General features: G+C 41.0%; 1 long non-coding RNA gene across 5 annotated transcripts in view; it reads left to right on the top strand.

The window, feature by feature from the left end:
- Positions 1 to 26,907, top strand: part of LOC146542163 (uncharacterized) — a 36,554-nt gene that overhangs the window by 3,653 nt on the left and 5,994 nt on the right. For all 5 annotated transcript variants that reach the window (XR_014880430.1, XR_014880429.1, XR_014880428.1 and 2 more), the window contains 2 exons: positions 20,536 to 20,686; positions 25,278 to 26,233. This is a non-coding gene — a long non-coding RNA (uncharacterized LOC146542163). The remainder of the gene's footprint in view (positions 1 to 20,535; positions 20,687 to 25,277; positions 26,234 to 26,907) is intronic.

Below are 26,907 nucleotides of genomic sequence, written 5' to 3'. Positions count from 1 at the left end.
AAGCCAAGCAAAAGCAAGAATTGAGGAATGGGATCACACTGACTTTCTCTACTCAGTCACAAGGAAGCTGTGACATGGCTCTTTTAGATACTAGCCATCTGCTTCATCCAAAGGATTGGTTTTGGTCTTTTAACTTAATTTCCCTGTCCATTATTGGAAATTTTTCCTATCCATGATAGGGAAATACTCTTGCAATAATTGAAGAGGAAAATAGAATTTCAGTTCTTTCAAACAGACAGACTACATGCATCACCTTTTGCTTTTGCTACCATCCTAAAGAAGTCAGAATGTTCAAATTGATTAGCAGCTCTTCACCTGGTCTGCTTCTCCGTGTCATGACCAGCAAGCAGTGTTCCACTTGGAAGCCATGCTCTGAACACAAGCAGGAGAGAGAGTCTGAAAACTAAAAGTATTACAAATCTTCATATCATGGAAAGGGCACCAGCCCAGACTCATTATAAAGAATATGGATTAGAACTGAACATGCCTTAAAGTGCTAAGATCAGCATCTTCTATTTCTCATCTAATTAGGACAGACATAAATTTATTTAATGTCTACAGTTCAAAATTTTGCTTCCAATTTTTGAGGGCACTTTGCACAAATCTTTTTCTTTAGGAATGCATCAACAAATTCAAGCCCTATGCCTTCTCTTAATTCACTCCCTACAAGAATGTTCTGGGCTCTCAATTACTAACTGGCTGTTTGCTGGGTTTCCTATTTGTGTCCTTTGCTCCTTACCACATAGAATTCCCTGAGTGTGTACCTGAAAAATGTTGTGCTCTGCCAGCTCACAGAGAAAGTAAAAACATAGGAGAAAATAGTGACTTGGATTTACAAGCGAACAGAGAGAGACGATGAGAAGATACTTTAAAGAGATAAACATCTATGCAAATAGAAAGGGAGGGATTTATCCTGGGCCTAAAAGATAGATGGATTTTGTCTTCAGTAGCAACTGATCTCAATTTTCATTCAAGTAGTTGGAATTGATAGTATGGAGAAAGAAAATCGGAAGGATTGAAAAACGTGATTTTTTTTTTTTTTTTTTTTTTTCAGTTTGGGCTTGTAAAATCTGTAGAGGATATCAGAAAGATAAGGAAGAGGAAACATTTTGCACAAAATCAGCTTTTGTACCACACTTGAGAAAAGGCCAGAGTGGTAAGAGAGTCTATATATCAAGAATATGCAGGAGTTCCCCAGGAGCTCAAATTTAACTGTGTAAGTCTGACAGCAAATAAAGTATGTCCCAGAAATGACTGTGCTAAAAAGAGCACCAGTGAGAATTCCAGATACTACAAGATGCTAGAAAAATATGTATCACTATTCAGGCTTAAAGCAACAGAAGCTGAGATTTTAAATCTGGATATCCTTTCAGAGCCCTAGGCTTTACTGATAGAGACTCAGGGGAAAAATTGGGAGGTTATCAAGACCGTGGTCTGGAACTGTGCTATGAAGCTTAGCCATAGTATTTCCTACTTCTTGATAATAACTGCAGATGTCTATTATCCACAGTGGCACTTTATTGCAAACTATGGGTGTAGTTAATCCAGTTCTGTTTGTTTCTGTTGTGACAAGTCTTCATCTTCAGGATGATAGAATATCCACTATTTTTAATGCAATCACTAGAGATTCGGTTCCTTTCATAGCACATAAATATTGCTTTTAAACACTTTTAACACAAATACTGTTCTGTGTTGGAAATATGAGAACAGACACTTCTAATCATAAATAAACTCACAGCATCCCAAGGAAAGTATAATGAGTATTTTCTACATGCAGAATTGTTTCCATGTCTCTTGAGTAAGACAGTTGTTAGGAAGGTTGTCTGAACACCATTCTGCAAGTTCCTATGAGTCAGGCCATAAGACTGTCAGTGCGCTTTCTGATATTTTATACCCATAGCTATGGAGCTGGACACATATGCTGTCCAGTATGAAGTGACTCTACTGGTAAACAAGAGGGATTCTCTGGATTGTTTATTTTCTCTTTTAAAATGGACACACATTGTCCTCTGTGGCAGCCGCTTTACTTGTAGGTTAGAAGAAGGTAATACAAGATAAGTACAGCTTCTTGTATCTAAGTCGTAACTTTCATGTATCTTCTAACTATTCATTCTATAGAGCATTTGTGGTCTGTTAGTGACAATGAAGATGCTGAGAAACTACACTTCTTTATCAAACTGTATTTTCTCTGAGCACCCTTTGTCCAACCAAGCCTTGATAGTCAGCCCAACAGTTTGTTTCAGGCATCCATTTGTCTCTAAATAATGTATACTAAACCATTACCTATTGACACCGTCTGCATGGGCTTTGGGCTTGGGAATGAAATAAAGTACAGCTTGCAAAATGTGGTCAGAAGAAATCTTCACCGGCTTTTCTGGGTCCTCTTTCAAGAAACTATCCTGCGATTATGTTAGTTGTGACATTCTTCTACATGTGCGTCACATGGGGGACTTCTCCAGTCCTGACATATTGTTAAGGGTGACATTTCAAGTTAGTCCAAATTTAGGGTCTGTTCTTACTTTTATACATCACATGCCCTAAGAATTGCAGCTGGCTTTTCTGATTATGTGCATTTCTTTGATTTGACTGCCACCAATTACAGAATCACAGAACTAGCATGGGTTGGAAGGGATATCTGGAGTACAACTCCTTGCTAAAGCAGGTCCCGTAGAGTAGGTTGCACAGGAGAACATAAGTGAACAACCTTCATGAGCACTTGATATGAAAAGCAAACCTGACATAGTGATTGCCACCAATTTGTATTGCATCCAAACAGGCAAAAAAGTGTCCTTCCAAGTTTCAAAAAGTGTAAACTGTTCATGGAAGCTAGATTACTGTGGAGATAGTAATCATACATTTTATATTTTCCCAAACATATCACCATTACAAAGGAAAATCACTGAGTGATAGAGGGTGATGAAGGCCCAGGCTGGTACCCAAATACATTCAGTGATGGGCTGTGAGGTTGCCAACCAAGGGGTTCTGCTGTCAGTGAGAGACGACAGTGACCTTGCTGATCCCCAGTGTATAAATTCAGGTGCTGACAGAGTCCACTGTAGACTTATGCCTGGACTCCAGTTGAGCATATCTGCAAGACTTGGAAGACAAACAAGGCTTTGTTGAGTTATGCTGTGGAGCTGCTGGCAGCAGTTCTTGGTGCCCATCCCACGGTATCACCAGCATTTCCCCAGTCCTGCTGACTCAGGCAACTGGGGCCCCGCAAGGTGCACTTTCAAACACAGACGTAAGTGGTGTTGAGACATGGTCCTGGTCAGCAAAGACTAAAGGGTTTGCAGCTGAGAGACCAGGGCAGCACTGCTCTCTGCCCCTTGGACAGTTAGTGCTGTGGCCTCTCTTTCTTTTGCAGTTGGTAACACATTCTGTCCACCACAGCACTGGTGAGGGGAGCAGCTTCCTGATCTCAGTTCTCCCCTGCACACCTCACAGCTAAGGTCCGTGGAGATGCCATCGGTCTGGACTTGCCCCATCTGTGGACAGTCACGATGATGTGGCGTACATGACCTCCTGTCTCCACCAACTTTGCTATGGCTGCATGCTCTGGTGGGCAAGGAAGAAACCGAGTTGTGCCATATGCAGGCAGCAGATAAAAGATCATCTGGTACTCAATGAGGTCAGACAGTGATTAACTCCAGTGTCCTCTCCTATAATTCCTTTCCAGATTTTCATATATATATGCATGTAGGCATGAAAATGTCCTAGAATAGTTACCCTAGAAGCATGGAATAATTCAGTATCATTTTAGTATGTGATGACCTCCACAGTCTTAGGCAGGTCTGAAGAAGAATCTCATGTAGCTCAAAACATAAGTTATTGGACTTGAATGTTCTCAGACCTAAGGAAGTGTTCTGCAAGGAGTTCTGGTGCCCACTCCTTCAGCTAACAGGGACTCGTTTATGCATGTGAAGAGTTACTGTGGTTCCATTATTTCCAGCTTACTCTTGGAGGCTCACATTTCCTTGTTTGATGTTTCAGCAGTCATTTTCTCCAATTTTACCAGAGCTGAACAGATTTAAGAATATGATCCATACTGTGCACTGTGCTCACCTGTATGCTGTAGTGGATAATGCTTCACACAGCCATCATAACCTTGTGCCCTGTGTTGTAGATAAGTGCTGATACTCTTGAAAGTTAATCTGGGGGACATGAAGCTGATGTCTCCAGGCTCCTTTTGAAGATGGATTCTCCAAAAGGCAGTTCACAGCATCCACATCACTCTGAACTGAACCCCAAGATGACCCCAGAGAGATCCTTGCTAAGAAGCAAGGCTGCAAATTTTTCTGCTTCCTGCTCCCCCATCCCGTATCTCCATTATCCAAGGACAGAGGTTTATTCTTTCTCAGATATCAAGAGAATCAATGTTCACCATCATGGGGCTAGCTACAGAAACAGAAATAGGAAAAACTCATGAGCTCATGGCTGCTCCTCTGCACCATGCTTTGCTCCAGTAGGGGCTGTTCTGCTTACAGGATCTTCTTCTGCCACTTTCACCTTCTCCTGAGCCCTGGGCCAGAAGAATAGAACTTACTAGTGTTGTTCCTTTGAGAGAAGTGATGCTCAGCCACTAAGCCATGGGAGAAGACTTCTGCTGGGACAGGGTACAGCACTGTTTTCCCAGCTCTTTGTCCATTTTGGAGGACACAGCTCTCCAATGAGGATTCACTCCAAGCTGCTGCCATCAAAGCCCTTTTTTGTACATGTCTTTTAACCGTGTGTTACAGGTGTGGTAGCTTCCCTTACCTACACATCATGCATGTGGAGTTCCAGTTCCTTTTCACAGTTTCCTTTGAAATATTTCTGAAGATCATTTGAGGCACAGTAGAAGGCTGTACACAGTATTTCTTTTCCGCTGTTGCTGTCAGAAACACAGAGAAGCACAGTTAGGCAGTGACAAGATTTCTCTTAAGCCACTATCATTCTCAGTAACACTGATATTGTATACCACTGCTGTTCATTCTGTATATGTAATAGTAAACCTCAGTTCTGTTTCAGTGGGCCCATTTAAATTTGTACAGATGTCATGCAGGCCAAAGCATGCTTCTTACCTTTGTAGTTGTCAAGGGTTTTGTATCATCTTTGGTCAATTATCTGCCCTTTCATCTCCAGGAAAGTGACCTTAAGTCATTCTAGCCATGGGCTTTGGTTCTTCATTGGGCAGGTTTCCTGTAAGGTACTGTTAAGTCCAACAGGAATAAGCTTTCATTGAACATAAAAAGAGTATGGCAGATGCTGAGCTATAGAGGCCATCTCTCAAGAATTCTGAAATTAAGTAATGACGTCAGGAATGGGGCACTGCTCTCCTTTCCTAGGGAGCTACTTTCTGTGCTTTGATTTACCCCTTCTTCCACTGAAACTGTTCTTATTTTTATGGTGATATGGCAGATCTCATCTTTCTCTGGCTGTTCTTTTCCAGAATTCCCTCTTCCCTAGCCACAGATTCAAAGCACTTGCTCTGCATACATCTCAGTGCTAAGTGAATTAGATCCCAGCCACCTCCTCTCCTAGATCCCCCACCACCTCCTCCAGACTACCTGCCCCACTGTCAGCAGAGACATTTCTGTTTATTTTTCTGAACTATGGCATTTTTCCCATTTCTTTATAAGCCCTTTTTCTCCACCTTTGTACTTCCAGACCAGTAATGAGATACATCGTGCGTAAAGCTTGATTTTTGGCATGTTATTTATTCTCACTTCATTCAGTAGCTGTTTCCATTAACTTCAGGAACACGACTCCATGCTCTGGAATCTTTTGTCTGTTATTGCAGTAATCTATCCCACCCTGTCCCCTCCCCCACCTCTTCACACTGTGAAGCTGACTTTTCCCTCTAGCTGTTTGTGTTGGCACTTCAGGCAATGGCATTTCAGCCCCAGCATTCTTTCCAGATCAGGAACAGCAGGAAGTTTTCCTTCTGATTGCTTCTGGTAATTTCGTACAAGGTGAAAATAGAAGAGAGTGCTCTGAGGTCCCAAGCCAGCACTAATTTACATGCTTAGAGTTACAGGTATAGATAGTCATTTGACAAATAGCATTTTGAAAGTGTAAACATGCTTCTTTCTTTTTTTTTTTTTTAACCCACCTTCTGTCATCTGTGAGCCAAACAAAATGTCTCACAGGTGAGAGCTAGATCCCATGGCCTCTAGGTACATTAGGCTGTCAATCATTCTATTTTGACATCTGCTGGTGAAATGTGGTGAGAAAGACAGCTACCTCTTAGCAAAGCATATGGGGTGGGCTCCTTTAGCTGAGATTCCCAGACTCCCAGCTGTAGGTTAAGGTGTTATTTACTGCCTGTGTAGGATAGTAGAGTAACAAGATACTGCACAACACTCTATGAAATGGAATTGGGAATTTATTTTATGGGCCTTGAAGCTGTTTCTATCCCAACACTCCCACATGTGCGTATTCCAAAGCATCAGGATGTGTAGGCAAGATTCCTGATGATTTAGCTTCCCAGTTTTGTGTATCTTTGCAGCTTCAGGCTGTTGTCCTGTTGAGAGAGTTGGAAGAACAGTGGCACATGCACCAGATAGTACTTCTGTTGTACTCTTCCTCCTACCAGAAAATGGATCTTCGGTTGATGAGTCACCTGCAATGCTGTGGCTTTATCAGAGCATGGGATCTCTGGTATTGTTGTAAACAGCATGCTCCTCTGTTTTTACCAGCTTTATTGTTTGCATCCTCAGTTATAGATACAGGACACTCTTTTGACCCTTGCTCTGTTGTTTCTTTGCATGTTATTGCAAGTGTATTTGTATTAACACTTCATCTCAGAAGTGTAGTGTATTTCTGTTACAGATCTCTGCACCTGTCAGTAGGTATCAGGATATTTTGAGGGCAGGGATTTTCAGAAGCAACCATATGGCAGACTTTCTTGCTGCTTAAATGTAGACCCGTGTCACGTGCTAATGCAGCCCTCTTCTGTTTTCACAAAACACTAAGTAGCATTTTATATTCTTTAAGAAGCCATACAATCCTAATACATGTAGAAAGTGCTATGGAGGAGGATGGTATCCTCTGAACAATTGTCAAAAATTAATTTGGAGTAGTACCCTGTTAGTAAGCCATAGTTCACGCTGGTCCACTTGCTGTAAAAAGCCAGAAATGGCTTCTCTGCTAAGGCTTCAGCCACAATATAAAGCAGACGTGACTGCCTTTGAGATGAGACATGCCTGTGTTGAAAACAAAACTCATTTCACATGCATACATAAGCCAGCAGTCCCTAGAGGGACAGGCACACTGGGCCATATGATGTCTCCAGCTCAACAAAGGAATGCAATCATTTTCAGCAAACAGAAATGCTGGAGTACTGCAGTGAGTGGTAATACTTTCAATCTGTTAGCAGATCTTTCTTCATTCCTTAAGAAGATCCCTCTTTTTGATCTTCTGCTTTAAGCTTTTGGGAATTCTCACTAGGCCTCTCTTTATCTGAAAGCTGTTCTTTTTTTGCTGGTATGTGTGTAAAAACATATTTTTTGAACACTGAGCACAAAAGACCTCATCTATAAGCTGCCAAGCTTCCAGAAAGTTTCATGATGAAGTCCTTGTGAGACATATGCTCCAAAGACCTTACATGAAAGATACCTGTTTTCTTTTACGACAGATAAAGGTTGTAGAACAAGTACTCTGATATTAAATATAGTGTAAGTAAATGAATTGCATGCAAAAATTTATAGAAATGTCATATTTTATTGTTTTATACAAAAGCATATTATCTTTATTAGCTGTAAATACAAAATTAGAATCATCTGCGGGATTTCACAGTAATTCATTTAATTTCCTGTTTTCTGTGTTATTTGACTTCTGTAGTACGACTGTTAAAAGAGGGAAAAAGCATCAACTGCTTTTCTTTGAAGATGGTACAGGAAACTCAGGAAACTTAAGTTTCAAAGATTTGCCAGTTCATAAGGGGAATATATTTTACCCAGTCCATCTACATTCCAAACAGTGAACTGTCTCTCAACAAAGCCATGGTGACAAACAGCCGCAGTCTTTTTTTTTTTTTTTTCTTTTTAAAGGAAAGAAACAATGCTCTTTCCTTATGTTGAGGGCCAGGAAAAAGCAATATGTGATATGATTGTGTAACAGTGTCAGAAAATAGGCAACTACTATCTTCAGTGCATCAAAAGAGTTGAGGCTTTGCCCCTTCCCCTGACACTTTCTTCCAGTCCCACCTCCACCCCAAAGTAAAGAGCAAGTCTTCATTGGTGAGTTCTCCATAAAACACTGCAACAGTTTTACTTCCTCCAACCAAAATCTAGAGCCGGAAACCTTCTCTGCAAGGAAGCACAAGTATGTTACAAGGGATAGTGAAGCCATCATGTCGGGTTTGTCCTCTGAAATATAGGAAAGGTTTTAGCTTGCAGCATAGAGACCTTCAGCAGTTCTACCCTGTCCATATGGAGTCCTCGGGCCTGTACAAACCGTAGTGTCACCTCATAACATGAGATTGGGATTCCAGTAACATGCCTTCCTCTGGCTTCTGGAATGCCTCAAAAAGGAGGCAGTATGACTTCAGTAACAGGAACATCCATCAAGACAGAAACATTTATATGGATTCCTCTTAGAGGCTGGATCAATTAGATGTCCATGATACATACGGCTTTATTTCTCATTACTTGCTTCCAGGGCCTCATAACATAGTTTTGTGAGCCACATTTCAGAGTTAGGAGATAAGAATATGAGCACCATCTCACAAATATCATTCAACTCCCTTCCATCTGCAGAACAGTTTCAGCAGCCATCCTAAGAAAACCTTTCAGGTGCTAAGTCAGAAACTACCCAATATTGTCACAACTTGAGATGTCAAGGAAAGCCCTAGCTGACCTTTTCAACAAATGCCAAACTCTTACTGAAAACACATCCTTTCAGAGTGGGCCTTGTCACTGCTCCTGGAAAAGAAAAGTAATCAAGGAAGGGGAAGTCTCCTCAGAGAACAACTTTTATCTAACCTCAATGACATAAGCTTCAGAAAAGGATTAATGAGCTCATTAGCAAATAAATTGCATGCAGCTACAGACAATAGCAATATCTGATTTCAGGAAACCATTTGATTTCTCTCTTATTTGTAGGCCAGATCCCCTGAGATGTCTACCATTGTACAAAGCATCCAGGGCCTTCTCGGACCAATCCATAATTGTGCGGCTGAAACATAGACCTAGCACGTGCAGATGAACTATACTTTCAAGAATGTTGCTAGACCAAGCCACAAACAACTGTCTCTGTACTGAAAACCCAAAAGAAATGATATGATGGAGTCAGAGATTTTCTAGAACTTGGAGAAGGGTCCTGAGTTCATTTCTGCTTGTGTTGGAACTGACCAGTTGGAAATACAACCCTTTCAGTTTTACAGTTCCATCCTGGTAGGACCAACACAGCATTGCGAAGAGGACCCAGGAATTAAATATTCTCCCTGTTAAGAGTATCATGACATATTTCTGATTGAGTTTGTCACACTTCAACATCTGGCTGTTTTATCTAATCATACTATTTACTACCGGAATGATGAAACTTAATATCCTGTTTCTGTGCCCCTGCAAGTACTTTTAGACAGTTACCACTGAACATCTAAGCCACTTGTTTTTGTTGAACTGCATGGTTGATCTCCTACAGAGATTTAGAATTTATTAGAAAGTATATTTTGAGCTGTTAATAATTTTCTGATTCTACTATGACAGCCTCTAGTTCAACAGCATTTTTCTTGATCTGTGGGCATCAGCGAACAGTAGAGCACTCCAGGATTTGCACTGACATCATGCAGACATGCAGCAACTTCCCTTCGACTTGTTGTAGAAGCATTTTCATGTTCTGCTTTAGCCTTTGTGGGTCCTGTGTCCTACAGGGAGCTCATAATCACCCAGGTATCTGTTGAACCTGTTGAATCCTTCCTAGCCCAGCTGGGATGAGCTCCTCTATCCTGCAAGCTTACACTCTACACTGTATTCTTCAATGGATCATTTGCCATTTATCTGCATTCTAATTATCTGCTTACCCTACGCAATCAGCATGTCTATGCTCCACATGGTTGTATCTTTATTTTGCACTCCTTTCCATTTGGGAGTATTTTTTACCATCTGTGCTGCTAACAGGCAGTGTGATAAATATAAAAAGAGTATCTGTTATTCAGTCCAGGAACAGCAGGGAGAGTGACTACTCTTCAGCTCCCTCCTTTCCTCCTTTCTTTTGCTGTCTCTAGTAGCCGCTGCCATTTTGGCTGAACATAAGGACTATTACAAAAGAGGACAGAGCATGGCAATGCAAATTGAAGAAACAGTACTCTGGATCACATCAAATGTGGACACAGGCATATGGGATCTGCTCCAGAGTCCTCTGCCCTGCACTCACCTCTGTGAAGACAATGAGGGAGGCTATGGATGGACATAGGAATGGTGGCATTAGCCAACTGCAGCATTTTAGTTTCCTTCCTCCACAGCCACATAGGAACACCTAAGCTCATATTAAGCTCTCTAACAGATTATCCCCAGCGGCCCTGTATAACATGGGCTAAACACTGCCTGCTTATCCAGGCTTACTAGGAGGCTTTATACTGCTACTGCTGTGCTCACAACATCCAAGCCTATCCTTGCAACTGGCACACTCTCAGCTGTATATTAAATATTCAAAGAGCATTCCAACTTGAGTAATGTTTTGTTTTCAAAGGTGCTAAACATCTTCCAGAATTAGAGCCTGTATAATATACATATGTGTATTTTTTCGTTTGCCTTTTGACTAACAAAGGAATTAATATCAGCATGAATGTAAGAATTAAGGAAAGCAGAACCCGTTATGTGAACTTGACCAAGTCTCTTCAGATTGCAGAGGGTTAGAGGCTGTTATGTTCTCATCAGAATTCTTCCAAAAGCTATCTTTTCTTTGCTTCTTTCAGAAAGCTACTACCCCTGTGTGCTTAAAATGATACTGTGGATGTGTTGTTCATCTGAGCTAATTAAAGCCTGTAGACTAACAGGCACATTTTGCTCCTTTTTCTATCAACAAATGCTAAAGAAGATTGTGCAAACGTGTAAGAAATCTTTGGGATATATTATGATAACTTCATCTGCGTAAAAGGGAGAGCTCTGAGCTGGTACACTATGGAAACTGATTTTAAACATCATTTTTTATTTTGATTTTTCAGTAGTAACAATTTAAATTCAAGGAATTGGGAAGGAGGAACACTTTTTGAAGTGTTTCTTGTCTTATCAAACTGTTAATTTTTAATAGGTCTATGTTAAGAGTTGATTTATTAACTCTTCCAAATATTTTCTGTCCAGCTCTTGATATAGGATTTTTTTTTATTTTAATTAAAATTTCTTTCAGTTATATTTGAAGAATGCTGCCAGGCATTTATTGCATCTTGGCCTTCAAAATCTCCAGTGGCTGGCTCACTAGATGCATGGCTTTGAAAACTCTTCTTATTCTGCGTAATGATCTATTGAGTAAGCAAATAAAATAATTCAGAAATCTAGTCTGGAAAGTGTATCCTTATGTACTATTCTCATTTTTCATGGTTGTCACTGCCTTTACAGAATACTAATATAGGCTTGCAACAGTTTGAGTGGAAATACATGTGATATATACAGGCTATTTTAACAGCCAAACCCAGAATGCTGCACAGCCACGTTTCTGTTGAGATTTAAGGAAACTGCTCCTTATTTTTTCTTGTGTTTAGATATTGGTCTGCCTATGTATCTGCTGTTGTCTACAGTTTGCCCTGTGGGCTGCAATCCCTTTTGAAAATAAAGTGCTGTTCTCTGTGTGGAGCATGGATCAACAAAGGCTGTTCTCATTGTTTAGATTAAGACCAAACTGAAATGAAATGTCTGTGTAACAAATCAGATTTATAGACAGATGAACAAGTTAGGCAAATAGATGAACTGGATAGTGATCCAGTCCCAGCTGACAGATGTTGAATCAATATTAAAATAGCTGTGTTAAACCATAAGGTCTTTGCAGTTTGAATGTTGACAGGACATAATGGGGAAAGAATGAAAGTAAGCATTTTTCAAAGCAAGCTTATGAGACAGTTTCTTCATTGATGATCTCAATAACACAAAGACATTTGTGTCCTGAAGTAGACAGCATTTGCCATTTAAGAAAACACAGTAGCAGTACAGGTTTTCCAGGTTATCCTGTAAAACCGGAGTGAAAGGAAAAAAGCACTGGATGAAGGGAGGCCATTGTGCAGAAAATCCCATTGCTTCCAATACTGAGAGTAACTGCTGTGGTTGGAAGAGGTCTTCCTTCTGTCCTAGCTGAATGCCAAGGGTTGAGACAGGGGGATTGAAAGAGATGCCCCAGAACAGACAGGGTTGCTTGGCACCAGATGTGGGTGGGAGATGCATGGCCGAATAACAATAGAAGCCAACACCACTACAAGCTCTTGCCTGTCTATGGAACGTCTCATTGTCTTTGTTTCAGCTGGGATGGAACTGTTTTCTTCAGAGTGTCTGATATGATGCTATGTTTTGATTTTAGGAGAAAAACAATATTGATAACATACTGATGTTTGTAGCTGCTGGCAAGCAGTGTTATACAGAGCCAATCCCAGGAAAGGTCCCAAGGAGTTGTAAGGGAATAGAATTAGAACAGCTGAATTAAATTGGTCAAAGGGATACTCCATATCATATGACATCAAGTGGAAGGAGTTTTGCAGGGGGTGGGAGTTCATCTGGTTCTTTTCCACTGCTTGAGGGGCTCGCTGAGCATCAATCAATGGTGATGAGCAATTGCTTGTGCATTACTTGTTATATACATTCATATATATTTATTGCCCCAGCTATAATCCTTTTTCTTTTCTCTTTCTTAGTAAAAAGTTTTATCTTAATCCATGAATTCTAATTTTTTTTCCCATTTCTCTCCCTCATCCTACTGGGAAGGGAAGGGAGTGAGTGAATGACTGTGAAGTGCTGAGCTACCTGCCGGGTTAAACCACAACACTTTTAATGAGAATCTCCTGCTGGTACTATATTATTCACAACATCTGGAAGTCTGGGGTCCTTTTGCACAAGGCTGTAGCAAATTACAATCCCAGGGATTTAGAGCCTTCTCCTGTTGTTCTCAAGGACAACTGACAGAAGGTGTCAGTAGGAATAATAGCATATTTTGCTGTATCAAAGCATGAATGTCCTTGGTATTACATCTCTGATAGTAACGCATTGCCTGGAACTTAATGTCAGTAAGACTGGAGAAATCTGTGATGAGAAATAATGTAGTCAGTGGCTACGCTAAGGAAAAATTAAAAGCTAAGGAGCAGAGCAAGAAGCAGTAGATCTCTGAAGATAGCCTTAAAATATTGGAATGTTTCTGCATTGATTTAATAGGACTGTAAAGAGTTTCCATCAGCAAAGGTTTGGACCTTGAATATCGTATTTTTCTAGAATAAAAAAGAAACAAAAACAAAACACGAGAACAAACAAAATACAATAAGCCATAGGTCATAATGAATAATTTTCTGGATTTATAATGCAGAAGCAGTATTTGTTATCCATCCTTTTTACCACACAACTCCAACATTGAGCAGGTTATTCTCTATTTTCCCTTGCCCCAGGAACGCAAATCAGATTTAAAAACAGACCTACATTGCCATTTGGGTATTTTACAGACATCTGGTGGTGATGGGCTCTGTGCCAGTCAGTCCAGCTCATATTTGGATTAATTATAATAAGAAAAATAAATATCTTCCATGGCTATTGGACTGTTGAATGTAAGAAGCTGGTTGAAAGCAAAGATTCTTATTAAATTATCTCCTGTGTTATCAGCTGACTGTGCCACACAAAAAGGACAAATGCCCCAGTGCTCTAGATGAATGAGGTGGCTTCAGTTGGGCGTAAGCATTCAGCAAGTGCCACATCACAGAGCACTTGATAGCCCAGAAACCACTTCTGCTGCACATCATCATGCTCATGTAACCTTTCTACACCACAGCACTGCAGACTCTGGAGATAATTCTGGATCTAAGAAAACAGGGGAGACTTACGATGAGCAAAACAGAAATCAGTGCATGAAGGACAATCATCACCCACAGGAGAAGCAGATTTCTGACGCCAGCCATTGATTAATCTGCTTGAAAGAGCCCAGCCTGGAGTGGATGGACTTGAATGCTGAGCCATGAGAACAACCTACCTATAGCTGCCAGATCTAAGAATCTTCTCTGGATTATACATCTTGGAACAAAACATCTGTATGACCAGAGGAAGATGGGATCTCCACACTGAGCAGCTATCAACAGTTATCTCAATGGTGCTTTAGTACTGCTACAGCAAGAGCTTAAGATCAACTTTGTGAAATGATGAGGATTTCTCAGAACTGGTTTTATTCTGTCAGGATGGAACTAATACTGGGGTGGACTTGAAAGACCTTCTTAGTTTACAGTGTCCCTCTTAGCCCTTGCATCATTTCCTAGGAAGAAGCTCAGAGTTGATACAGATGTAAAATGTGTGCCTAATAGCAGATGAAGTAAAAAGCAGCTAAGTGGAAGAAAATGGGGAATTATTGTTGACTTTGCTGAGGTAGCCACCAGGGACTTCTTCTAGTCAATGCCAAGAGGAAATTTCAGCAGAAGAAGCATGCACTCACTTTCTCAAGGCATCTTGATTATGTGACAACAATATCAGACTACTATTTTTCAGTCTATTTCATACTGGGGAAACTCTTCAGTACGGTACATACAAACAAGGCACAGCACAGAGTTGGTGAGAAATACAGGCATGACTGAGAAAAGGACATAGCCCAGGGTAGTTGACTTACTGTGCACAGGTGTATGTTTGTCTTCCTAACACAATTTCCAAATTATGGGGTCATGAAGCAGCTGGTTAACTCCGGAGGTGAAAATACTTAAATGCTGGTGTTAGTGGAAATGATTATCATGTAGCTATGTTGACCTACGGCTCGTAAAATCTAAGATCTTTTATTTTTGACTGTCTCTATGCAGGGTTTTAACAACATGAGAGCTAATTAGAAGCAAATATGGAAAATTTCTCCATCTGCTCATATTTTAAAAGCACAGTTTGTCAAGCGAAGCCTTCTGAATTTGCAGTAGGTTTTACTCTCTGCTAGGTACAGTACAATTCAGCTAAATCTCTAGGGAGAAGGTATGCAGGAGGAGGCACTGAAATTGATATAGCACTGATCTCAAGCCCCAGTGCTCCTTACAGCAAGATGAATGGCAGGTTAAATCCTGCTATTGCGAGGGTGTTTTCTGGCAATGAAAATTGAGCATCTCTGCTGTAGGAGGGGATGGGAAGCTCTCAGCTGGGGATGAAGAGCTGCATGTGGTGCAGGAAGAGGACTGGTGTGAGGCCCTGCAGTCACAGTCAGGCAGGACAGGACACCACCAAGAGATCTGCCACCTCACCTTCCTCTGCTGCTGAAGGTGCTGGTGCCACATTTTATAAACTCTCTGCAATGGCATCCAAAGCAGTCCGGACGTAAAAAGGAGTATTTCCTCATAAAAACACTTTAGTTCCCTTTTCAGTTAGTGTTAACTTTCCAAAATTTTTTTAAATTGCTGATGTTTGAGAAGTATGATGTTCTTGCCCGAGGCAGGGACACAGCTGAATGGTTTTGTTTAGGAGGAAGCAAAGGGTTTTTGTCAGAAAATGCTGAGTGTTTATACAACAGTCAGCCTTGCTCAAATGGCACATCTGGTTTTTCAGATACTGGCAGAAATGCTGTCATAATATCAAAATTTTGTCCCATGGAAGATAAATAAATAAATAAATAAAGCCCCACAGCTAGTCATTACTCCCATTTGAAGGGAAGTGGCTGCCTGAATCAATCAACTTTTCTGTGCTAGGAGTCCCTTCCAGTCCAGGTCTGTGCAGCTTTGTTCACACGTAGAGCATGGCACAGATCACTGCAAACAGGAGAGTTCCCAGAGCATGAGAAAGTGACCAGGTAGACAGAAAGGAATTGACATTGTTGGCCAGGAGAACCAGGAGAGCTAGGGATTATCAGCTTAGTTGTGATGTCATTTGGGCCTTAACTAGTGTAAGCAAGCACTGCTGACAGTGAATAACAAATAACTTCTAAATGCTCTGAAAGATCTCTGGTTTCCAAAGGATTTCAGCAGTAATGGAGCTTCTGTTTTCCCCAAGCACAAGTCTTTCTACTTGATAAGTTCTTCTCCCTGTTTCTTTCCTTTATTGTATTTTTTCCACTCTTTTTAAGTCTATAGACTGGCATAGCAGTAGTGTTTATAATTTCCCACCAAAGCACAGTTACTCTTGTAGGAGTTTGAGCCCAAGATCCTGCAAGCATATGTCAAACTTTGCTGTGCTGCAGATTGTTTTGCCTGGGGTAGGGGGGAGGGGATGGGAGTGAGGCCCATGGACTAGTGTTAAATGCTTATTTGCCACTGAAACATTCCTCAGTCTACATAAAAAAAGGGTGACTAGGGATGCTATTTGGTCTCCTGTCAGAAGCCTGGTCTGGGAGGATGGAAATCCTGCTCAATTAGAACAGCAATAGCTGAAGAGAGTTGAAGAAAAACTCTTAAATCCCAATCTAACGATCCATGAAATGCATCTTCCTGTAACTCACCAGGGTACCCATGCCTTCCTGACACCACAGGCATTTCCAAATGACAGAGCTGGGCCCTGCAATGAGCAATACACATTCTGTGCACAAACCACCCAAGTTCAGTAGGCAGCTAGGTCAGTGCTTGGATGAACTGCAGCTTTTCTGGGAAAAGCTCAGTGAAAGATCAGTCCTTCATCTGATATCCAGCTGGGATGACACACTGTTTCTGAGGAAAACATGTTGCAGCTCTTTGTGTGCTTTCTGAGGTCCTTACGAGGGCCGTGCCGGAAGGCTGCACTCTGCAGTGAAGCATGAACTTTGCTATTTTTTGCCTCTGCTGTCTTGAAGGCAATCACTTTTCTACTTGCTTGAACATTTTTAGGAGTTCGGAGGCAAACTGAGAAGCTGGAAGAGTGTAGGAGAGACAAGGGTCAGAGATACTGCTTTCATTTTCCAGAAGGAAGTCTACAGAATGAATTTCAGTCATGTCTTTGTGCATGTTATCATTCATGCTTGTTTTGAAATACTGTGTGGCAGGGCAGGTTGGTCACTTCTCTGAAAAAACAGCTGTGCAGACTGGAGGCTCAGACTCATGGAGGCGCATATGATGGCTGGGTGGCCTGAACTCCAGTAGGAGGGACTCACGGTGTGGGTTGCAGCTGCATACACAGCACCAGCCTATAATTAAACAGTGAGCCCAAGCTTTGCTTTCCCTGTAAGCCACCTCCAGAGCTTACCGATATCTCAGCTCCCCTGTACTTGTATGTCTTGTGGCTCTCAACCATACACAAGTACAAGTACAAGCCTACTGCTTGTGTGTGCTGTGATGGCTATCATTTAGTTTGTTCCACTGCTGGTGGGGCAATAAATTTAGAATAGAGGTTAGATGAAGATGAAATAATATCCAAGAGAAAAAGCCAACAGCATCTAAAAACACATATTGCGAATTGTTTTAGCTCTGTGCTTAGAGCCACCTCACATAGTTGACAGATTGGACATAGACATAATGGACAAGAAATTACAGTCCTTGTGGTTTCGAGGGTACAATGTGACCGCAAGGGGATAGTGTAAGTAAATTCATGGAAAGAGGTCTCGGAGTTCTGGTCGACAAGAAGTTGAACTGAGGGCCGACCATACCCTGGTGTGCATGAGGCCCAGCACTGGTGCTGGACAAGAGCATGGGTTGTCCTGCTCTGCTCTGCACTGTGTGTCCTCACTTCCAGCACTGGGTGCAGGTTGGGCACCACAATATAAGGAGGACATCAGGCTGCTGAGAGAGTGTCCAAAGGAGGACTGCAAAGATGGTGAATGGTCTAGAAGGGAAGATGTATGAAGACCAGCTGAAGTCCCTGGGTGTGCTCAGTGCAGAGCAGAGGAGCTGAGGGGAGGCCTGATGGCGGCTGCAGATCCTCACAGGGAGCGGAGGGCAGCGCTGAGCTCTGCGCTGTGTGGCAGTGACAGAGCCCTAGGGAACAGCATGGAGCTGTGCCAGGGGAGAGGCAGCTGGGGATTGGGGACAGGGTCTACACCAGAGGCTGGCTGGGTACTGGAACAGGCTGCCCAGGGTGGTGGGCATGGCACCAAACTGATGGAGTTCAATGAGCATTTGAACAAGGTTTATTTGAACTTGGTAGTCCTGTGTGGAGCTTAGGTGTTAGATGCTATGATCCTAATGGATCCCCTCCAACTTGTGATATTCTATGATTCTTTGGATTCGGAGAGACCACTGGTCTAACCCCCATGGTTAAGCAGGGACACCCACAGCTGGTTGCCCAGGTAGCCTCCTCCTACATACAGACTTCCTCAGACAGTGCTGCCCCCAGGGTTCCCTCCTTCCAGCCATCCTCCAGACTGGGAGCTATTAAAGTTTGAAACAATTTCAGCTAGATTGTATTTATGCAAGATGGTAATACTTATGTCAACAGCAGCCACACTCCAGCATTTGTCTTCTGCACAAGAAGCAGGACAGTATTTGGATGAGGTCTCCAAAGATGACTTATATGTTGCAAGTTTTAGTGGCATTAGCTAACTAAGCAAAATCAGTTTTGAAGTAAGATGATGAGAATGTGCAGCAAGTGACACTAGTTTTGACATAAAGAGTGAAAGAGAAGCCTTCACTGCTTATTGTTCTCATTTCAGGAATGGTTTCTCTCTGGAGGGATGGGCAGCTAGTAAAGCTTTTGCATTAGGTTGTTAACTTGGATTTACTGAGTAGATTTGAACAGAGGCTATTACCATTTATCTCTGCAAATTTTTCATGCTGTTTCAGTTGACTACAGAACAATTTTTCATGTTATGTTCAAATCTGATTTAAATAGTTACTTCAGACACTTGAACAATTCCTTTATTTCACTCTTAGTAGTGTGTGAAAGGATGCTACGTAGCATATACTTGGATCAACTTCAGTGAAAGCTATTACAACCACTACTGAACAAACTACCGGCAACACTGAACAAATCCATTTTAAAGGGAACAAGCCTGAAAAAAAAATTATTTGCAAAACTTTGCATAGAGCTTACAGTGTCCTACTCAATATACCACCAGATCATGACAGAAATCCATAGCAACTCCAATACTTTATTAATAGTAAATGAGTAGTTCTTGAAATATTTACTTGTGCTTATGCTTACTGTAATGTAATATCTCTTCCCTGAAGAAAAGGCAGTGAAACATGTAACTTAGTCTTTGTAATAGTGTCCAGAATTCATTCTAGATGCCTGCATTTTTCTAATATCCTGGGAGGTTCCTTCTAAGCTACTTCATTTCCTTCATTTCACCAAGTAAACTTTTTTCTTCTATTCCAGTTGTTCAAATTCATCCGCCACTCTCTGCTCAAAACTATTTATCTTTTTTCCTCCCACTTTTCAGAACTGTCATGGTTATCATCTCAGAAATGTGTAATAGATTCTGAAGATCTGATGTCATCTTGCTTGGCATATGTTACTCCCGCAAATAAGCTGTTGTGCTGAATAATATACCATATGGATATTTGGAAGGTCGCCCTAGAATTGTGAAGATATATCACGCTGTAATGGTGTGCTTCTTGAACCAGGGCTTTTGTCCTTTTAGACCTTCCAAATATGATGCTACCAACTGAAATAAAATCCTCCGTTCACCCTCTCTTTCATAGAGCATACTGCACTGCCTGTCACGCCCAGAAAATATGTGCTGGGAAAAGCCTACTGTGATGATCAGTTGAAGAAAGAAATTGTGCTTGCTTGTAGACGCCCACTTGTGCTGTAACACTTGTGTTTTTTTATGTGATGTTTTTGCTTACATGTGGTGCTTAAGGGTGTAGGACAGATTGGGAGGTGTAGTAGGAAGAAAATACAGCAGTGATTTCAGCCTTCCACAGGAAACTCACCAGAAAGAGATTAAAACTCCACATGGTATTCTTGTAGGGGTTCAAATGGCACTCAAGGAAAGCCCCTTTCAGAATACAGTGCAGAACTAGATCACATCACAAAGAAGGATGTATAGCCACTACCTTCGAGGCTCTTGAGGACTTGGCCCATCTTAAGCATCAGGCCTTCTTTGAGTGAGGAGACAGACAAGACATCTCTAGCAGCCTCTTCCAGCCAGCACTATAGGGATGCTGTGTGCTGGAGGAGTCTGACCTCCCTGGTCCTGGAGGCTGCAGCCCATGGCCTGGGAGGGAGGAGAGAAGGAAAGAGTATCCAGGGCACATAGGGTGGTAGCTCTGTGATCTTGTTCTCAATATAGGTAATGGTTTCTCCACCTCTTAGAGAAACTTCTGTAACATCTTTTCGTGACAAAATGCAATAATGAGGGCACATAAAGAAGTACTCTCCAATTGTTAGTGAATAGGAGAATCAGCCATAATGAGCCACTTTCACTTTTCAGCCTTAATGCTTTTGCATGCATGTTACCTGTATTGTGTGTTTAATTGATTCAATTTTAAAGACTTCAAAGCCATTAAACTGAAGTTTGATCACTATTGTGGTTTCTGGTATAGAATTAACAAAATGTTATTTTTTCTAGATCTCATTTGGGAAAACACTAGGAACAGATGGTCTACTATCCAGGTTTTACAAGTGGTTCAAACAGGAGCAGACACGCTGCATGCAGCAAATATTTATAGAAGTTAAGCAGTTCCTGCTAGTCCCTGCCAGCTGCATTAATTACATGAGTGGTGAGTATGGCGAAAGAGCCTAAGGAAAAATAGTTTTATGAACATATTACATTACTTGATGCAGTATTTAAAATCACAGCTGAAGAGATGACATAGATGAAAGACTCTCACGTGTAGAGCAGAGAATTTAATTTTTATGTTAGGTTATTTACTGATACTGATGAGTATCAAAATAAATCTTTAGTTTCATTTTACCCTGCCAGTGGGAAAGGCTTTTACTACAGTTGCTGGAATGTTTTTTATTATTTCTGATCAATTAGTAGAGAGGGAAAGTAATGGCAAGATTTTGTTTGCACAGTAGTTCTTTGAGGCAACTGAAAAGAAGAAAATGTTAGTATTCTTGCTTTGGCCCTTCACCAGTTAAACTTTATGCCTCTTAGCTCAGTCTCCTTGAGCAAGACTCTGGAAGACATATTGTTCAAGATTTATAAAGCACAAGCCTGTTTGCTGATAAAGAAAATTAGGACTCATCTTTGACGACATTGCACCATTTGAAGTGCAAGCCAACAAGAAGGTCTTTCTTTGTTCAGCGATTTATACAAAGTACACCATTTGGTTTCTAGTTACAGTTTTTAAGTTTAGCAAGAGCTGTACATCAGTAGAGATCAACAGCCAGTAAAACATGTGGCCTGGTAGTTTTCTTGCTTGCTTGTTCAAAGTGAAATGTCTAATGAGTTGCACACTGTTCCTTACAGGGGAAATATTTCCATTGCTGAAAATGTGAAAGAGCTTTATTCTCAGTCTGTTAAAATCAATATAATGATTCATTTAATAGCCCAAACAGATCTCCTTAGAAATCACTACTACTCATGAATAATGTGTACAAGTTCCATTCATTATTCTATAGGGAGATGGATCTGCAGGAAAAGATTTAATGTTAAATAAATGCAACTAAGAGCACCCATGATACAAATGGAGTTATAAAGTCAAAATTTGATTTTGTCACACAGTCTTTACGATACATTTTTTAAACTTAGCCATGGGGGTTAGTGCCTATAAAATGTTCTATTGGTGGCATACGGATAATTTCTAGTTAGTGGTTCAAGAGGAAATAAGTCTTTTTTTCCAAGGCAGTACACTTTGTTTTACTTCTAAGACATAAAACCTATGACCTGATCAGCTGGCTCCATCTACATACAATAGTAGATCTTTGTTTAACATGCACTGAATTTTAATATGACTGAGAACATGACTTCTGGAATCTGAACAGAAGCAGAGTGTGATAATTGCTTGTATATGACAGCATTTTGTTTCCTGGGAAAATCTGCAGTCACTGTGCTCAAGGCTTGCTGAGAATTCAGAGTAGTTGTTGTGACAAGGCATCATCAGGTTTGGCACTTCCACAGCAACCAAAGTTCTGCTGTTCTTTCCAAAGCCTTAAATACTTTTAAATATCTTCTGGGAAAGAAAAGAAAAGGAAAAAAAAAAAGCAAAACAACCACCACCACAACAAAAAAAAACACCACTCTGCCTCATGCATTTGACTCCTCCATAGAAGTCACAATTATGTTCAGTTTTGGATGAAGGAAGAGGTTTGGAAAGGGAGGAAAATCAAATTTACTTATGCTCTAGCAAAACTAATTTCATTTGAAGAAATTAAAAGGACAAGTATTAACTTATTATGAGGTAACAAGATAAATGCTTCCATCAAGACATAATCCTTTTATTTCTTTCTCTGAATCATTTTGTCAGAAACCCTGGGTAATTCTTACCATTAAATGTTCTTGAGAAAAGTATTAATTCAGTAGAGAACAAACAGTTTAGAATATACACCTGTGCCATAGTTCTGGCCCTGTTCAGCCCTTTCAAGAAATTAAACAAAATTTTAACACTCCAGTACTCACAGTACCTTTGCCTTGTGGTGAGGCATTTGAGGAATGATAACACTTTTAATGCAAGGTGCTATAGCACACTTCAGAAAATGTGCACACTGGCATTACATCTAGTCTGACTTTAAGAGGTGAATAGGTCCTTGAGCAGGATCCTGTCCTCGTATTTACAAACATACTCCTTTCTGATTGAAGGTTTCTTTGTCACCATGCTCCCAGTATGGTAGCCTTCTTTAGCTCTTGCACTGTAATTTCTGAGTAGCAATAGTGCATGCTCTAATTTTTACTTTATTTTATTTTATTTTATTTTTTTCTTTCACCAGTGTTGAGTACAGTTCAGATAGGGTTAAAGTGATTGGGCCCTCTGTGGGCTACACGGGAGTCAGCCTCCCAAGTGCTGCAGCTGCACATCATGCTAGGAGACAGAGAAGTCAGCCATAGGAAAACCTTCTCACAGTACCGAGCTGATAGCTCAGAAAGACCTAACTAGGCCCAGAAGATTGTTCTTTGACTTGTTTAAATGTAAAAGCACATTAGGGAAGAGGTGTTAAACACAGTTAAAAATAACGTAGAGAAGTCCTTAGTGCATATTGTTCTGTAAGGTTAATACCACTGCAGCTGCAAGCAATCATATTCCCTTTCAGAAATCATCTCCTGAAGGTTTGTGCCTGATGTCAAAACTTGCATCATTTTACACTGAGAGTTAAACAAATTAAGTGCATTCCTTTATCAGTTATACCAGTTTTTAGCTCATTATAATCTCATTTGCATGGTAACAAAGAGCCTAGGAATATAGCTGATTCTCCTCCTGAAAGGCAACACCCCACCTGCAACAGTGGAGTACCTTTCCATGACGTACCTCAGGTTACTGGTAACTTCTTGCAGAACTCATCTGTTGAGTAACCAGGAAGGTGCTGAAAAAGGGCAAAGATCGAAGGAGCAAAAGCAGCACAACACCTACACCACATCAAGCTATTTTCATTTATTTGAAGGCAGATTTAATACTTTGACCTGTAACAGCACTGAAGGCTTCTTGAAAGAGCCTAGGAAAAATGAATTTTGTAAAAACATGGAGAAAGTAGAGGCAACTTAATATATGCTCAGATGTTGTCAGAACAAACAGGCAGGCAAATCTTTACAGTGAATATACATCAATTCTTTAAAGGGTGTGCCACCTTCATATGCTGAATTACCTACATTTTTGTGGGAATTACTTCAAACCAAGCCCAAGGGAGATATCTGGCATCCTGCAATGGAAGGACATATTACTAAAGCAGAAAACACTCAAGAAAGTTATTAAAATCTCAGACCACACTGAAGTGACTGAAAGAGAATGCAAAGGGTATCATTATTGTCAAGAATTAGCAGCTAATTGCTCAATGAAAATCAGATGGTTTGCATCCTGTGGGTAACTTCCAGGAGTGTAGCCTATTTTATTTCATTCAAACGGTCTTTGGAAGAAATGTGGTCTGTTTTTATTCTGTACCCTCCCCCTTGTGGTATACAATTTCAGTAATGGTTTAACAGAGCAGCAGATGCAGTGAAACAATGTAGGCTCTGAGACTGTCAAAAACCTTTTGTATAGCTTGACAATTCATAGAGCAGATGTCATTCTGGCATGTATTGTTTCTTTCTCCAAGTGTACATTTTATAATACAGGAAATAAGATGTTTCCCTTTATTCCAGTGGACAGATTTCTTACTCAACTGGTGAACAAAGCACCTCTCAAAATTGATTTTTCATTTATATCAGACTTTGCAAGACATAAGAAACCAAAAGGCATGCAAGAATTTGGGATGCCTGAATTGTGGGTTAAAAATCTGAGTGTGGAAAACCATCACGTGCAGGCGTGGCAAGAATTTGCTACAAACACATGCCCTTACTGTGAAGGAGGTAAGGAAATCATCCTTTACTCTGCCAGATAAAACAGCAAACTCATATTCTGCCAAGGTTTTCCAGGCTACAAACCACTTTAGAAACTCAGCATGTGCTTTCATCCACCCCTGGAAATCAGCCCCCCTTATTCCTCAGGAACACCCACCTCTTCTGCAGCTCCATGAGTCACCCAGCCTTCAGCAGCCCCCTTACAGGAATCTGGCCCACTCAGGAGCCCAGCCATGAAACACTGACAAGAACCAGTGCAGAGAACTTTCACCATCTTGATAACAGGGAAAACATACCAGGCAAATATTCTTTTCAACATCTACACTTACCAATGGACACAAGTTCCTAAAACTGCTATGGATTCTCCTTGAGCTAGTTTCTTTTATGAGATATACAGGTCAGTGCTCTCAGTTTGTCACTGATACTCCAGATTCTCTCATTTAAGCTCTTTGACATGATTGGTTCAGAGGTGGTGCTTGTCATGTCTGTGGGTAAATTCTGAAACCCAAAGACAAAGAAAGGATATCTGTATTTGCCTTCTGTCCAGCTGCCAGTTGATCATGAAATTTCAGGGCAACAACTTTAAAAGTAATTATGGGAACATCCCAACATTCATTAAATCTTCCCAAACCCAACCCAACAAGCAATCACATGGAGAGCTTGCAACTCCAGCTCTTTCTCAGGCTAGTGAGACCTCAGGAGAGAAAACAGGAGCTCAATGCCAGTGTCAAGACATGCTACCATAAGCCAGGGACCTTCTACATCAGACTGACTTGAGCAAACTTGACATGATCTAAGGCTAACCAGAGAGAAAATAGAACAGGTAACATAGGAGAAGTCCGATCATGATTTGCTTTTCCCATTGTCTTTCACTGCAGGACTGTGAACCCAGCAGCCCTCCTTCTTGCTGGAGCCTTGGGTGGCGTTTGACATCTATTGGGCAGAGTTGCAATCACCACAGAGACCTCAAAGACGACACTTAAGGCCTGCACAGCACTCAGTCTGGTAGCTATCAAGCAACATACTGACTACCAAACATCCTTCAGGAGGAAGAAAAAAGAAAAAGAAAAAAAAAAAGAGGAAAACAAAAGCAAGCATCTTGCCTGCTTCAGCCCTTTTGAGCGTGTCACTTTGTTCTGTGGTGCCAGTGACTGCCAACACCATTTCAGCACACACTTCTGGAAAGACAGCAGCCAGATTCAGCTAAAACAATGTGGCCAGATAAACAGAATAATCTTCGTGAGCCACTAGGAAAGAAGATAGAATAGATGAGAAACTGCTTTCTTGCCCCATGAAAGTCTGGGTTATTTCCAAGATTTTCACATCCTGCACTGGAGAAACAGTGTCTTTCAAGAATTTGGGGAAAAATAAGGTATCACTGCCTACTGCAGAACAGCTACTAGTCCATCGGCTCATATGTTTGGCTAGAGCCATGGAGCAGCCTGGATGAGCTCTCATTTTCCTTAGCTAAGGGCAGAGAGTGAAGTACCCCTCCCATGCGATCAATCACAGAGCATAGCTACTCCAGGCAAACTTAAACCTGTCCCACATCCATTAGTTCCCTCCCTTGTCAAATTCCTATCTGTGTATGAGCTGTCTTTCCTGTCTGAAATACTACTTTTTTTTTCTGAAGAATACAGAAGATCAAAAAACTTGCTTTTTCCAACAAAAGTTCCAACAGAAGATCCATTGCTGGCCTGGAAGAGCTGCAGCTGCTGTTGAGTGGTAGGACATGCTGCTGGAGGAATTTCTAAAGATGACTCTCACTGTGACCCCAGCCAAATGTAAATCTTGTTGGGAAATCCTGAGCTGAACATACTATGGCCCAGTTGTAGTAAGTATTGATCTTGTCTTTCAATAGCGAGAAGAGAAGCTTTTTAAAGCTTTATCTTTTTTTTTCTTTTTCTGGCATGCACGTGTACATACTCTTACAACAAAGACACCTCATAGCTGGAACCCAGATAGAGACCTAAGGATTTTCCCTTTAGCATACGACTCTAACACTATTTAACACTATTGCATTCAAAGGCAAGGTAAATACGCTGCAGGAAATGAAAAAAATGGAGAGGTCATACTTATGATTTAAAATAAAAACAACTAGAAGAGGTGTAGGGAAAAGAAAATGAGACAAATTTTTTTGAAGTAATTATCTACATAAGCAAGTAACTGCAAGTGCTGAAAACCCTGTAAGAACTTAGGTAGGAAGTAACAGCCCTGTGGAAGTCAATATGGAGTGATGTATCAAAGCGAGAGGGCCGTCAGGGGGATGCTGTTTACAGTACAGTACGGAAAAACAGTCTGTTCCTCAACTAGCAAAGGGCAGTTCCCAACATGACTGTTATTACCACTTGCACAACTGCCATTGTGCCAACAGATAAATCAGCTGGCAATAACTGATAAACAATCACCCACTGCAGCAAAAAAATACACAGGAATCTGGACTTCCATCTCCTTTGCTTAAAGGTTGTTTTGTGTAGGTCATAGCTTTGCAGACTCACACTTTACTGG

The sequence above is a fragment of the Meleagris gallopavo genome, chromosome Z (genome assembly GCF_905368555.1).
Source record: "Meleagris gallopavo chromosome Z, MGAL_WU_HG_1.1, whole genome shotgun sequence".
Taxonomy (NCBI): domain Eukaryota; kingdom Metazoa; phylum Chordata; class Aves; order Galliformes; family Phasianidae; genus Meleagris; species Meleagris gallopavo.
Note: the sequence above shows the minus strand (reverse complement) of the source record. Positions and strands in the feature narration are given on the sequence as shown.